General features: G+C 41.6%; 1 protein-coding gene across 1 annotated transcript in view; it reads right to left on the reverse strand.

The window, feature by feature from the left end:
• Positions 1-13,143, reverse strand: part of RSBN1L (round spermatid basic protein 1 like) — a 95,623-nt gene that overhangs the window by 29,629 nt on the left and 52,851 nt on the right.

Here is a 13,143-nt window from a genome sequence, read left to right on the forward strand (position 1 = left end):
GAGAGAGAGAGAGACGGAGAGGAGAGATGGAGGGAGAGAGGGAGAGAGGGAAAGAGGCAGGCGTAGAGCAAACTTACATCTACAGTGTGTGCTACCATTCTGACATATAGCAAATGCTCACAGTTTACAGAAATAAGGAGATGAATGAATATTTCAGAAAACAATCTTCAGGCCAGGCATGGTGGCTCAGGCCTGTAATCCCAACACTTCGGGAGGCTGAGGCGGGTAGATCACAAGGTCAGGAGATCAAGACCATCCTGGCTCACACGAGAAACCCAGTCTCTACTAAAAATACAAAAAATTAGCCAACCGTGGTGGCACGCACCTGTAGTCCCAGCTACTCGGGAGGCTGAGGCAGGAGAATCACTTGAACCCAGGAGCCAGGGGGTGCAGTGAGCTGAGATCGTACCACTGCACTCCAGCCTGGGTAACAGAGTGAGACTCCGTCTCAAAAAAAAAAAGAAAACAATCTTCAAATTTTAAATGCAGAAAATCAGAAATGTAAAGATGAACAAAGATCAATATAAACAATGCCCTCTAGATGTTACTCACTGATATATATATCATCAATTTTACTTTACCTCAGGTCTTAAAAATTGCATCAAAGTATCATGGAGATTTATAAATCATAAAGGGACAAAAAGAGTTGTGCAATATAACAGCAACAAACACAGCAATTCCTTAGCTTTCTACCACATTTCCTTCTTAGTAAATTACTCTTGCATCTAATATAGTCTACTTTAAGTCCACCACAGTTTACAAAATTACAGTAAGACCCAAAAAGGTACTACAAAAGAGATGACAAAAATCAGAATCATTTATCACGTTCTAAGCTCAAATAATACCCATGTACTGGTAAAGAGATGAATAAAAATGTAGCCTGTACGTTAAAGAGCTTTTGTGAACAAAATCAAGTATATTCTGGGCTCAGAAATGTAGAAGTCCAAAGGATAAAAGATTAATCCACAGAGGCTTTACAGCTATAGAATCTAAGTATACATATAAACAATATTATCACATTATATTCATTTCTATATAAGAAAAATACAAACAAGTAAATAGCCTCATGAGAAAGATAATATAAAAAAGCCACTGAACTAAGGGTTGAGAAAAGGTACTCACTGATTCCATCTTTTATCTCAGTTTCACAGATAACCTACCATGAATGAAATTCTCCCAATCCGCTTCTTTACCTAAACATTTTCATCTTCACATCTTTCTTTCCTTTCTTCTTCCAGTGATTGAGACGTTCTATTTGCAAAAGTAAGTCCTTCCCACCAACTCCAAAACCCTTGTTTAAAAGTCTTTGACCACCAAACTTCTCATAAAGAATAATCTGTGCCCTGAGTGGTTAACAAAGTAAAAAGAACTTTTTAAATTAAAAAAAAGAAAAAAAAAAAAATTCCGGCCGGGCACGGGGGCTCACACCTGTAATCCCAGCACTTTGGGAGGCCGAGGTGGGTGGATTGCTTGAGGTCAGGAGTTCAAGACTACCCTGGCCAAGAGAGCAAAACCTTGTCTCTACTAAAAACACAAAAATTAGCTTGGGCATGGTGGCGCACAACTGTAATCCCAGCTACCTGGGAGGCTGAGGCAGGAGAATTGCTTGAAATGGGAGGCAGAGATTGCAGTGAGCCAAGATCACGCCACTGCACTCCAGCCTGGGTGACACAGTGAAACCCTATCTCAAAAAGAAAAAAATAAAGAAAAAAAAAATTATCTATGCCCAGGGTCTTTCCTTTATCACCTTATCATTCTTACTGCTTAAATTCTGGTTCTGTTTTCAATTTGTTTAAATTTGCTTTCCCAGAATGTTGAAATATCAAATCCAGTTATATTTACTCAAATCATTTTTTCCTGTGTCTCCATGATTTGACAGAATTATCCAGCTCATCCTTGATTACTTCTGAATTCCTTGATGCCACTGTCTTAATTTTTGGTCTAACAGCTGCATAGCTGTCTCTCATCCTGAATGCTAGAGCCATATTAACCTCTGTATAATTTTTATATATTCTTTTAATCATATTCATTCCTTAGCTAAACTGCTTTCAAGAGCTCTCAATGTCTACCTATAATCTCTTCAGTCTGGAATCCAAAGACAGTGCCCTCAAGTACCTCATGCTCTGGTCAAATTGCACTATTTATTTACAATTTCTTACAAAACATAATTCTACTAGCAAAGGCATTTCCTCTCCTTAAAATACCCTTGCCTTGCTCGTTACTTACCAATGAACTCTTTCCTATCCATTTGATGTGACTGAAAGTTTCCTGAGGCCTCCCCAGAAGCTGAGCAGATGCCAGCATCATGCTTCCTGTACAGCCTGCAGAACCATAAGCCAATTAAAGCTCTTTTCTTTATAAATTACCCAGTCTGAAGTATTTCTTTATAGCAGTATAAGAATGGACTAATACAGAAAACTGGTACTGAGGAATGGGCATTGCTATAAAGACATCTGACAATGTGGAAGTGACTGCCCTAGTAGAGAGGTTCTCCATGAGAGCTCCATTCCTTTAGCAGGCTTCTGCCTGAACATCCACGTGTTTCCATACTACCTCTGAAAACTAGGTGAAGCTCCCAAGCCTCGAATCTTGCATTCTGTGTACTGGCAGGCTTAATACCACATAGAGCCACCAAGACTTATGGCTGGCACCCTTGAAGTAGTGGCTCAAGCTGAATCCAGGCCCCTTTGAGCCACAGCTGGAGCTGGGGTGGCTGGGGAGCAGGGAGCAGTATCCTGAGTCTGTGCAGAGCAGCAGGGCCCTGGGCCTGGCCCAGGAAACCATTCAGTCCTTTTAGGCGTCCAGGCCTGTGATGGGAGAAGCTGACACAAGGTTCTCTGAAATGCCTTCTAGGACTTTCCCCCATTGTCTAGCCTATTAGCAGTTGGCTCTTTTGTTTTATTTATGCAGATTTTTGCAGCCTGCTTGAACTCTTACCTGACAATGGGCTTTTCTTTTCTACCACAGTTCTGGCCAGACTGCAAATTTTCCAAATCTTTATGGTTTGGAAACAGTAATGTGGGAAATGTGGGGCTGGAGTCCCCACACTGAGTCTCCACCAAGGGACTGCAGAGTGGGGCTATGAGAAGAGGGCCACTGTCCTCCAGACCCCAGAATGGTAGATCCACCAAAAGCTTGCACTATGTACTTGAATAAGCCTCACACAGTCAATACCAGCCCTTGAGAGCAGCTACAGGGGCTGAACCCTGCACAGCCACAGGGGTGGGGCTACCCAAGGCTCTGGGAGCCCGCCTCTTGCATGAGAGTGTCCTGGATGTGGGGCATGGAGTCAAAGGGGATTATTTTGGAGCTTTAAGATTTAATGACTGCCCTGCTGGGTTTCAGACTTGCATGAGGTCTGTAGCTCCTTTCTTTTGGCCAATTTCTCCCTTTTGGAACGGGAGTATTTACTCCATGCCTACACCGTGCCCTCCCCCTGCCCCACCATCTTGGAAGTAACTAACTTGTTTTTTATTTTATAGGCTCAAAGGTGGAAGATATTTGGCCTTGTCTCAAATGAGACTTTGGACTTTGAACTTTTGGGTTAATGCTGGCATTAGTTAAGATTTGGGGGAACTGTTGGGAAGGCATGACTCAATTTTGCCATGTGAGAAGGACATGAGATTTGGGAGGGGCCAGGGATGAAATGATATGGTTTGGATCTGTGTCCCCTCCCAAATCTCATGTGGAACTGTAAGCCCCAATTACAATTGAAGGTGGGGCCTGGTAGGAGGCAACTGAATCCTGGGGGTGGATTTCCCCTTTGGTGCTGCATCACCATAGTGAGTGACATCTGGTTGTTTACAAGTGTGCAGCACGTCCCCCAGAACCACTTCTCTCCTGCTTTGGCCATGTATGGTGTGCCTGCTTTCCCTTCACCTTCCACCATAACTGAAAGTTTCTTAGCAGATGCCAGCTTCATGCTTCCTGTACGGCCTGCAGAACCATAGGCCAATTAAACTTCTTTTCTTTATAAATTACCTAGTCTCATGTATTTCTTTATAGAAGTGCGAAAATGGACTAATACACTATCCTTTAATGCAGGGGTCCCCAATCTCAGGGCAACAGACCGGTACTGGTCCATAGTCTGTCACAACTAGGCCACACAGCAGGAGGTGAGCAGTGGGCGAGCCAGCAAAGCTTCATCTGTATTTATAGGCATTCCCCATCGCTCACATTACTGCCTGAGCTCCACTTCCTGTCAACATTAGATTCTCATAGGAAGGTGGACCCTACTGTGAACTAAGCATGTGAGGGATCTAGGTTGCCTGCTCCTTATGAGACTCTAATGCCTGAAGATCTGAGATGATACTAGTGCTGGGTGCTGCTGCAAATACAGATTAACAAGCTCATGGCTCCTACTGATTCTACATTACAGTGAGTTACACAATTATTTCATTACCTATTATAATGTAATAATAATAGAAATAAAGTGCACAATAAATGTAATGTCCTTGAATCATCCCAAAACCATCCCATCTGTCCATGAAAAAACTGTCTTCCACGAAATCAGTCCCTGGTACCAATAAGGTTGGGGACCACTGCATTAAAGACAACTCTTATGTCCTTTCCTTCATGTTGCTTTCCCTCATTTCTCAAGTTAGAACTGAAATCACTTCACTCCTAACTCATATTATAAAAGTTACATGCTTCTCTCATGGGATACCTGTATACCGTATGTCCATCAACACCGTATAAATGAAACAAATAACCTTTATATTAATTTAGAGTGAAATGATATCTCTGGGATTATAGACATGAACCACCGTGCCGAGCCTCAGTCACGTTTTTGCACATATGAATACCACTAAATTCTAGCCCTAAAAACAACAAAAACTATTTCAAGTTGATGGCAATCCATAAAAGTGAAGTCTGATATTAAGAAATTATCTGTAAAAATTCATAGAAGTGATAATTAAGTATCCAATGAAGAACTAGTATGAGAAGCAAAAACAGAAATCTGTCAACATTATTCATTACATAGGTGTATAAAGTCATAAAAGAAAAAGTGTTAATTCTCTAAAGAGTCTATCTGTGGCCAGGTGCAGTATCTCACACCTGTAATCCCAGCACTTTGGGAGACCAAGGCGGGAGGATCACCTGGGGTCAGGAGTTCGAGACCAGCCTGGCCAACATGGTGAAAACTCGTCTCTACTAAAAATACGAAAAATTAGCCAGGCGTGGTGGCAGGCACCTGTAATCCCAGCCAAAATAGCACCATTGCACTCCAGCCTGGGTGACAAGAGCGGGACATCTCCCAAAAATAAAAATAAAAAAAAGAGAGTCTATCTGTAAGCAGCTAAGACATACATTTGAATAATGTTATCAAATTCAGACGTGCTGCCTAGGTATGAACTATCAAAATATCATATTTAGGTTAATTAGTATCTTAAGAACAATACTAATTTTTTTTTTTAAAAGTCAAACAGCAGGCCAGGCATGGTGGCTCACACCTATAATCCCAGCACTCTGGGAGGGCAAGGCAGGAGGATCACTTGCACGTAGCAGTTCCAGACCAGTGTGGGCAACATGGTGAGATCCTGTCTCTACAAAATCTTTTTTTTTTTTTTTTTTAATTTGCTGGACATGTTAGTACATGCCTGTAGTCCCAGCTACTCAGGAGGCTAAGGCAGGAGGATGGCTTGAGCACAGGAAGTTGAGGATGCTGTGAGCCATGATCATGCCACTGCACCCCAGCTGAGGCAACAGAAAAAAATAAAAATAAAAATAAATGTAAAAGGTAAAACAGTCCAGACATGGTGGCTGATGCCTGTAATCCCAACACTTTGGGAGGCCAAGGCAGGAGGACCACCTGAGGCCAGGAGTTCGAGATCAGCCTGGGGAACATAGTGAGACCTCATCTCTACAAATAAATGAAATAAAAATAAATGAAACAGGAGACTAAGCAAAATGAAAGATGAAACAATCAAAAAAAAAATCAGGGAAAAAAGGTAGTAGTACAATAAAAAATAGAATTTAAGAAAGCTTAAAGGGCATAGGTGTGATTAATGACATTCCTAAATACAACTGAAAATATATGTAGAACTGCATAAATTATGCAATTGTTGCCAAAACGAACAAAACTTCATTTGAGCAAAAGTATATTTAATATCCTACACTTATGCCTAACACCAAAAAAGGTTAAATCAGAAAATATAGTGAGTAGAACACATTACTTTGAAATAAAACAGAGACAATACTTAGTCTATTTCATAGGCATGAGGATAAACCAAAAAGTATTATAATAGGAACTGAAAAATGCAAACCAATAAGAAATCAGTTAAGAGATTCCTTTTAAAAAAAAAAAAAAACTTATGCCAGGCGCGGTGGCTCAAGCCTGTAACCCAGCACTTTGGGAGGCCGAGACGGGTGGATCACGAGGTCAGGAGATCGAGACCATCCTGGCTACCACGGTGAAACCCCATCACTACTAAAAATACAAAAAACTAGCCGGGCGAGGTGGTGGGCGCCTGCAGTCCCAGCTACTCGGGAGGCTGAGGCAGGAGAATGGCGTAAACCCAGGAGGCGGAGCTTGCAGTGAGCTGAGATCCGGCCACTGCACTCCAGCCTGGGCGACAGAGCGAGACTCCGTCTCAAAAAAAAAAAACTTATTTATTTTTTTAATAGAGACAGTGTCTTACTATGTTACCCAGGCTGGTCTCAAACCCCTGACCTCAGGTGATCCACCCGCCTCGGCCTCCCAAAGTGCTGGGATTACAGGCATGAGCCACTGCACCCGGTCAAGAGGTTCTTAGACCGAGCATCAAGGAGTTAAATTCTCATGGCAGAGCAGCCTGGGAACATAGCAAGATCCTGTCTCTACAAAAAATACAAAAATTAGCTGAGCGTGGTGGCAAACACCTGTATTCCCAGCTGCTCAGGAGGCTGAGGCAGGAGGATCACCTGAGCCTGGGGAGGTAAAGGCTGCAGTCACCTGTGATCACACCACTGTACTCCAGACTGGCAACAGAGGAAGACCGTGTCTCAAAAAAAAAAATTCCCACGGAAAACTATTCTGTAATTAAAGACTGAAATGAGCACTGTATGCAGAAGAGATAATATACCTGAGACTGTTATTCTTAGAGAGTCCTGTTTGCAAGGTTGACTCTGGGCTGGCATCTAGGAATTTTTATTTTTGGAGGGTTCCCACCATTCTGTAAGAGTCTTCACTGTGCCAAAACTGTGCAAACAATATAGTTTTGTTGTTGTTGTTGTTGTTTTGTTGCGTTGTTGTTGTTGTTTGAGACAGGGTCTCACTCTGTCGCCCAGCCTGCAGTGCAGTGGTGCAATCTCGGCTCACTGCAACTTCTGCCGCCTCCCGGGTTCAAGCGATTCTCCTGCCTCAGCCAATCAAATAGCTGGAATTACAGGCATGCAACACCACGCCCAGCTAATTCTGTATTTTTAGTAGAGATGAGGTTTCACCATGTTGGCCAGGCTGGTCTCAAACTCCTAACTTCAAGTGATCTGCCTGCCTTGGCCTCCCAAAATGCTGGGATGACAGGCGTGAGCCACCACGCCTGGCCTAAACAGTATAGACTTGCTGAACCCTTGTTTTCCTTCTGGGAGTCTGGAATTTTAGTTTGTGGAAGGCAGATGGTGCCTATATGACCAATGTACAAAGAAAACCCTGGGCACTAAGTTTTTAATGAGCTTCTCTGGCAGACAACATTTCACATATGTTGTCACAATTCACCACTGCAAGAATTAAGCACATCATGTGTGACAACATTGGGAAAGGGCTCTTAAGAAACTTGTGCCTAATTTCTTCCAGACATTGCAACATGTGCTATTTTTCTTTGTTGATTTTACTTTGTATCCTTTCCCTGTGTGTCCCTGTGTGTGTATATTTTTTTAAAGATGGGTTCTCGCCATGTATGTGTGTGTGCCTCTGTGTGTGTGTATACATACATACAGACAGACAGACAGACAGACAGATAGATATTTTAAGATGGGTTCTTGCTGCGTTGCCCAGGCTGGTCTCGTACTCCTGGGCTCAAGCAATCCTCCTGCCCTAGCTCCCCAAAATGCTGGGATAAGAGGTGTGAGCTACCATGCCTGCCCTCTTTCACTATAATAAATCATAGCCATAAGTACAACTATATGCTGAGTCCTCTGAGTCCTTTCAGCAAATCACAGGCCCTAGGAGTAGCCTTGGGAACCCCCAGTGGACACAGGCAAAATGCATTCTTTACATGAAACCAAACTGGGGTATTAGCATTCACTAGATAGATTTAAGAGTTTTATATAATCTCTCACTCATTTCCTATCTCTACATATGAAATGCAGTAGATATGTACGCGGAAAATTTTAAAATAAGGAAAAAGGCCATTTTAAATACCAGTTTGCTTCTCCTACACGAAATAGTATTTAAAGTCCATGTTAAATTTTTTTTTTTTTTTTTTTTGAGACGGAGTCTTGCTCTGTCACCCAGGTTGGAGTGCAGTGGCGCGATCTTGGCTCACTGCAAGCTCTGCCTCCTGGGTTCACGCCATTCTCCTGCCTCAGCCTCCTGAGTAGCTGGGACTACAGGCACCCGCCACCACGCCCAGCTAAGTTTTTGTATTTTTAGTAGAGACAGGGTTTCACCTTGTTAGCCATGATGGTCTCGATCTCCTGACCTCATGATCCACCCGCCTCGGCCTCCCAATGTGTTGGGATTACAGGCGTGAGCCACCACGCCCAGTCTAAATCTATAATCCTTTAACAGAACCCAATAAAGGATCCTGACAGGTACCTATAACAGAAAGAACAGAATTGCTATCCAACTAATCTGGCCCTTCAAAAAGTGTAAGATTAGAAGTAAAATGGTGGCCAGGCGCAGTGGCTCATGCTTGTAATCCCAGCACTTTGGGAGGCTGAGGCAAGTGGATTGTTTGAGGTCAGGAGTTCGAGACCAGCCTGGCCAACATGGTGAAACCCCATCTCTACTACAAATACAAAAATTAGCCAGGTGTGGTGGCACGTGCCTGTAGTCCCAGCTACTCAGTAGGCTGAGGCAGGAAAAGCGCTTGAACCGGGAAGCAGATGTTGCAGGGAGCCCAGACTGTGCCACCGCACTCCAGTCTGGGTATCACAGTGAAACTCCATCTCAAAAAAAAAAGAAAAGAAAAATGTCGATGGGAGACCCTCCCAAAAGCCACAGACAAATGCACATAGCAGACCACACACACAAAGCACACAGATACACACATGTATAGAGTCAGAGTCAGAGAGAAAGTGCCAGACTGGGAGTGAGGGAATCAGAAACAGAGATGCAGATATACCTACAGCCAGAGAGAGACAATCACAGAGGCAGAAAGAAGAGCACACAGAAACAAAGACAGCACATGTTGTTAATGGCTAATTATGAAAAGAAAAATTAAGAAAAAACTTTTAAAATCACAAATTCATTGGCTTAATTCTATCACTAACTTTCGTATACTTTTTGTATTAATAAAGTGAAAAACAAAAGTAATTCAGAAAAATTTATAAAATTTATATCTATCTTTCTCTCTCCCCCGCCCCATTATTATATATAGGAAAAAAGTACTAACTGGCTTAGTTATTTTCAACTTTTGGCCTCTGGAGAATGAATCTGCTTTTTATGCACTGCAATGGTTGTCACTCTTCCAGCCATGAGTTACCTTCCTGTGACCTTTAGTACACTACCAATCACCTTGGACACCGGCTTCTTTTAACCCCCATTCTAACTGCTCACAAGCAAACTTATTTAAAATGCTATAATAAAAAACATTTACTCTAAAAAATACTATAATCATAACACATGTTCTCACACTTTATCATTAATAAACAACATAAAAATGCCTGGGACACACTGGATACAATCAGAAAAAGCAGTTGGTGAATTTTAGCATAACATGAGACCCACTAAATAAGCTTTGTTTCAAAGTTATTTGTTCCTTTAAACTATTTTGAAAAGAGCAAATAATCCAACTTTCTTAGCAAATAAACCTTTATAAGGTTTTTGCATTAATAAAAAACTTTTTATCATGCATATAATTTTATATATATTTCTAGTAAAAAAAACTTGACAGGACAGGCGTGGTGGCTCACAACTGTAATCCCAACACTTTGGGAGGCCGAGGCAGGCGGGTTGCCTGACCTCAGGAGTTTGTGACCAGCCTGGGCAACATGGTGAAACCCTGTCTCTACTAAAATACAAAAAATCAGCCCTGGGTGTGGCGGCGTGCGGCTGTAATCCCAGCTACTCCGGAGGCTGAGACAAGAAAATTGCTTGAACCCAGGAAGCAGAGGTTGCAGTGAGCCGAGACCACACCACTGCACAAAAAAAAAGACACATTTTTTTTTTTTTTTTTTTTTTTGAGAACGAGTCTCACTCTGTCACGCAGGCTGGAGTACAGTGGCACAATCTTGGCTGCAGCCTCTGCCTCCTGGGTTCAAGCAATTCTCCTGCTTCAGCCTCGAGAATAGCTAGGATTACAGACAAGCACCACCACACCCGGCTAATTTTTGTATTTTTAGTAGAGATGGCATTTTACCAGGTTGGCCAAGGTGGTCTCAAACTCCTAGCCTCAAGTGGTCCACCTGCCTTGGCCTCCCAAAGTGCTGGGATTACAGGCGTGAACCACCGCGCCCAGCCTACCTGACACAATTTTTAAGAAAAACCTGGAGGAAATGAACTGGTGTGATATACTTAGCATCTATTTTAGATTTTCAAATGCCATCATCCATCAATACCTGTGTATACCACAGCTTGCAACATTATCATTAACAGAAGAAAAAAATTACAAGGATAGAATAAAAGTTGGAGGCCACAAGGAAAAAAGTGGCACACAGTAGTAGATGAAAGTATATTTTCCCTCAGCAAACTAAATGATTTGTTGTTCTAAGTCACCACCAACAAAAGATGCCTTTCCCCACCACCGCCACAGGCTCACTTGGGAAATGGCCCCACACACTAAGCAAATTCCTTCTTGTAGACAGTAACAACAGATAACACTCAGTGCTTTCAATGGGACAAGCACTGTTTTCCCAAAGAATTATGTGTTTATTCACTTAATTATCTATATACTACACACTGAGGAGAGGAGAGAGTTTGGTTTTGTTTTTTTTGAGACGGAGTTTCTCTCTGTTGCCCAGGTTGGAGTGCAGTGGCACCATCTCGGCTCACCGCAACCTCTGCCTCCTGGGTTCAAGCAATTTTCATGCCTCAGCCTCCCTAGTTGCTGGGATTACAGGCACCCACCGTAATTTTTTGTATTTTTTTAGTAGAGATGGGGTTTCGCCAAGTTGGCCAGGCTGGTCTTGAACTCTTGACCTCAGGTGATCCACCCGCCTCGGCATCCCAAAATGCTGGGATTACAGGCTTGAGACACTGCGCCCAGCCGGTTTTGTTGCTTTTCAATCACAAGGTTAATCTCTCACACATACTCACAAGAAAGATTTCATAACTATTTACTACTCAGTAGTATCTGTGAGACAGATACTATACTTGGCATTTCCTCATACTTTCCCTCATTTAATCTTGGTAACACTGTAAGGCAGTAATTAAATTACTACTTACCTCCATTGTGAATACATTTTCCCTAAATTTTTCCATGGACATCCCAGAAGTCACAAATTAATTTCCACATCTATCTCACTCTTCTACATTATTCATCACCAGTTTCAGTTTAACTTGGTTCAAAATACCACCTAAATTTTTGTCTACTTCAAAGTTAATATTGTATATTTCTTTTTTTTAAAAAATCTCAATTTTTAGGCTGTTTTAAATTTTATTTCCATGTGTAATCTCTAGATTCACATAATTCACATTATGTTAGGAATCCAGTATTCAATCAAGAACATATGAGGCTTTTATAAAGTATTTCTAAAACAGATTCCTTCTCAAGTAACAGAATTTACAGCATGATATTTTCAAATGAATAAGAAAACTACTATCTGATTAAATCAGAAAAAATAGCTATTGGACTAAATCAAGGGTGAAGTTAAGTAAACTTGACTTTTCCTTTTCGTTTTTTTTTTTTTTTTTTTTTGAGACTGTATCTCGCGCTATCACCCAGGCTAGAGTACAGTGGTGTGATCTAAGCTCACTGCAACCTCTGTCTCCTGGGTTCAAGTGATTCTCATGCCTCAGCCTCCCAAGTAGCTGGGATTACAGATGCCCACCACCATGCCCCACTAATTTTTTATTTTTAGTAGAGACGGGATTTCACCATGTCAGCCAGGCTGGTCTGGAACTCCTGACCTCAAGTGATCCACCCACCTTGGCCTCCCAAAGTGCTGGGATTACAGGCATGAGCACCCAGCCTTAAGTAGACTTTTCAAGCATTCATCACTGGCTGCTATACAGAACTAGTGTGGTTATATTCCATTCCTGCCTCAAAGGCTTACAATCTAATTAGACAAAACAGATAGAATACACTGGCAAAAGAAACAGAACAAAGGACCATGAGCATTAACTAAGTAGCCATCAACTTAAGCTCTGACATATTTCCTCAAGGTTGAAAGAATATCATAGAAAACAAAGTTCTGATATGTTGATAATAGACAACGAATATCTGAAAACATGACAAAGAATGCAATGAAAATACAGAATCTAATACTCTTTATCTTAAATAATATAAACTACCAGTTGTTTTGCTACATATGCAGTGCTGTGGTCTTTTCCCCTCTAAGCAAATATAAAGCCTTATGAACAATTAAATTAAATATGAAGTTAATTAAGGTCAACATGTTCTGATCATCAACTACCAACATGATAGCACTAGTGAATTTGCTAGATAGTGAATTCGCTAGTTGTCTAGCAACCAAATGCCACTGATTCTTACCTTGACATCTGAGTGAATTTAAGACTACCCTTACGTCTATTCTACCATAAATTCTCTCTTTACAAGTTCAGCCTTATTGACAGGAATTGTAGTATACTTATTACCCAACCACCTACCCCCCAAATTCTTCTCTCCACCCTACCCTCATATATAAATAGCAAATGAATGCAACTATAACAGAGAAAAAAAAGAATAAAACAAGGATGTTCTTAAACATATAAGAAACATACTGCTTCTGATTTAGCTCAGAGTAAAATGTTCCCTCTAAATCCTAGACTATGGTATGGTGATTACAGTCAATTATTTTTAAGATCACTTCCTTCACCATCCCTATCATACTAAAACTTGC

Source organism: Macaca mulatta, chromosome 3 (genome assembly GCF_049350105.2).
Source record: "Macaca mulatta isolate MMU2019108-1 chromosome 3, T2T-MMU8v2.0, whole genome shotgun sequence".
In the NCBI taxonomy this organism is placed as follows: Eukaryota; Metazoa; Chordata; class Mammalia; order Primates; family Cercopithecidae; genus Macaca; species Macaca mulatta.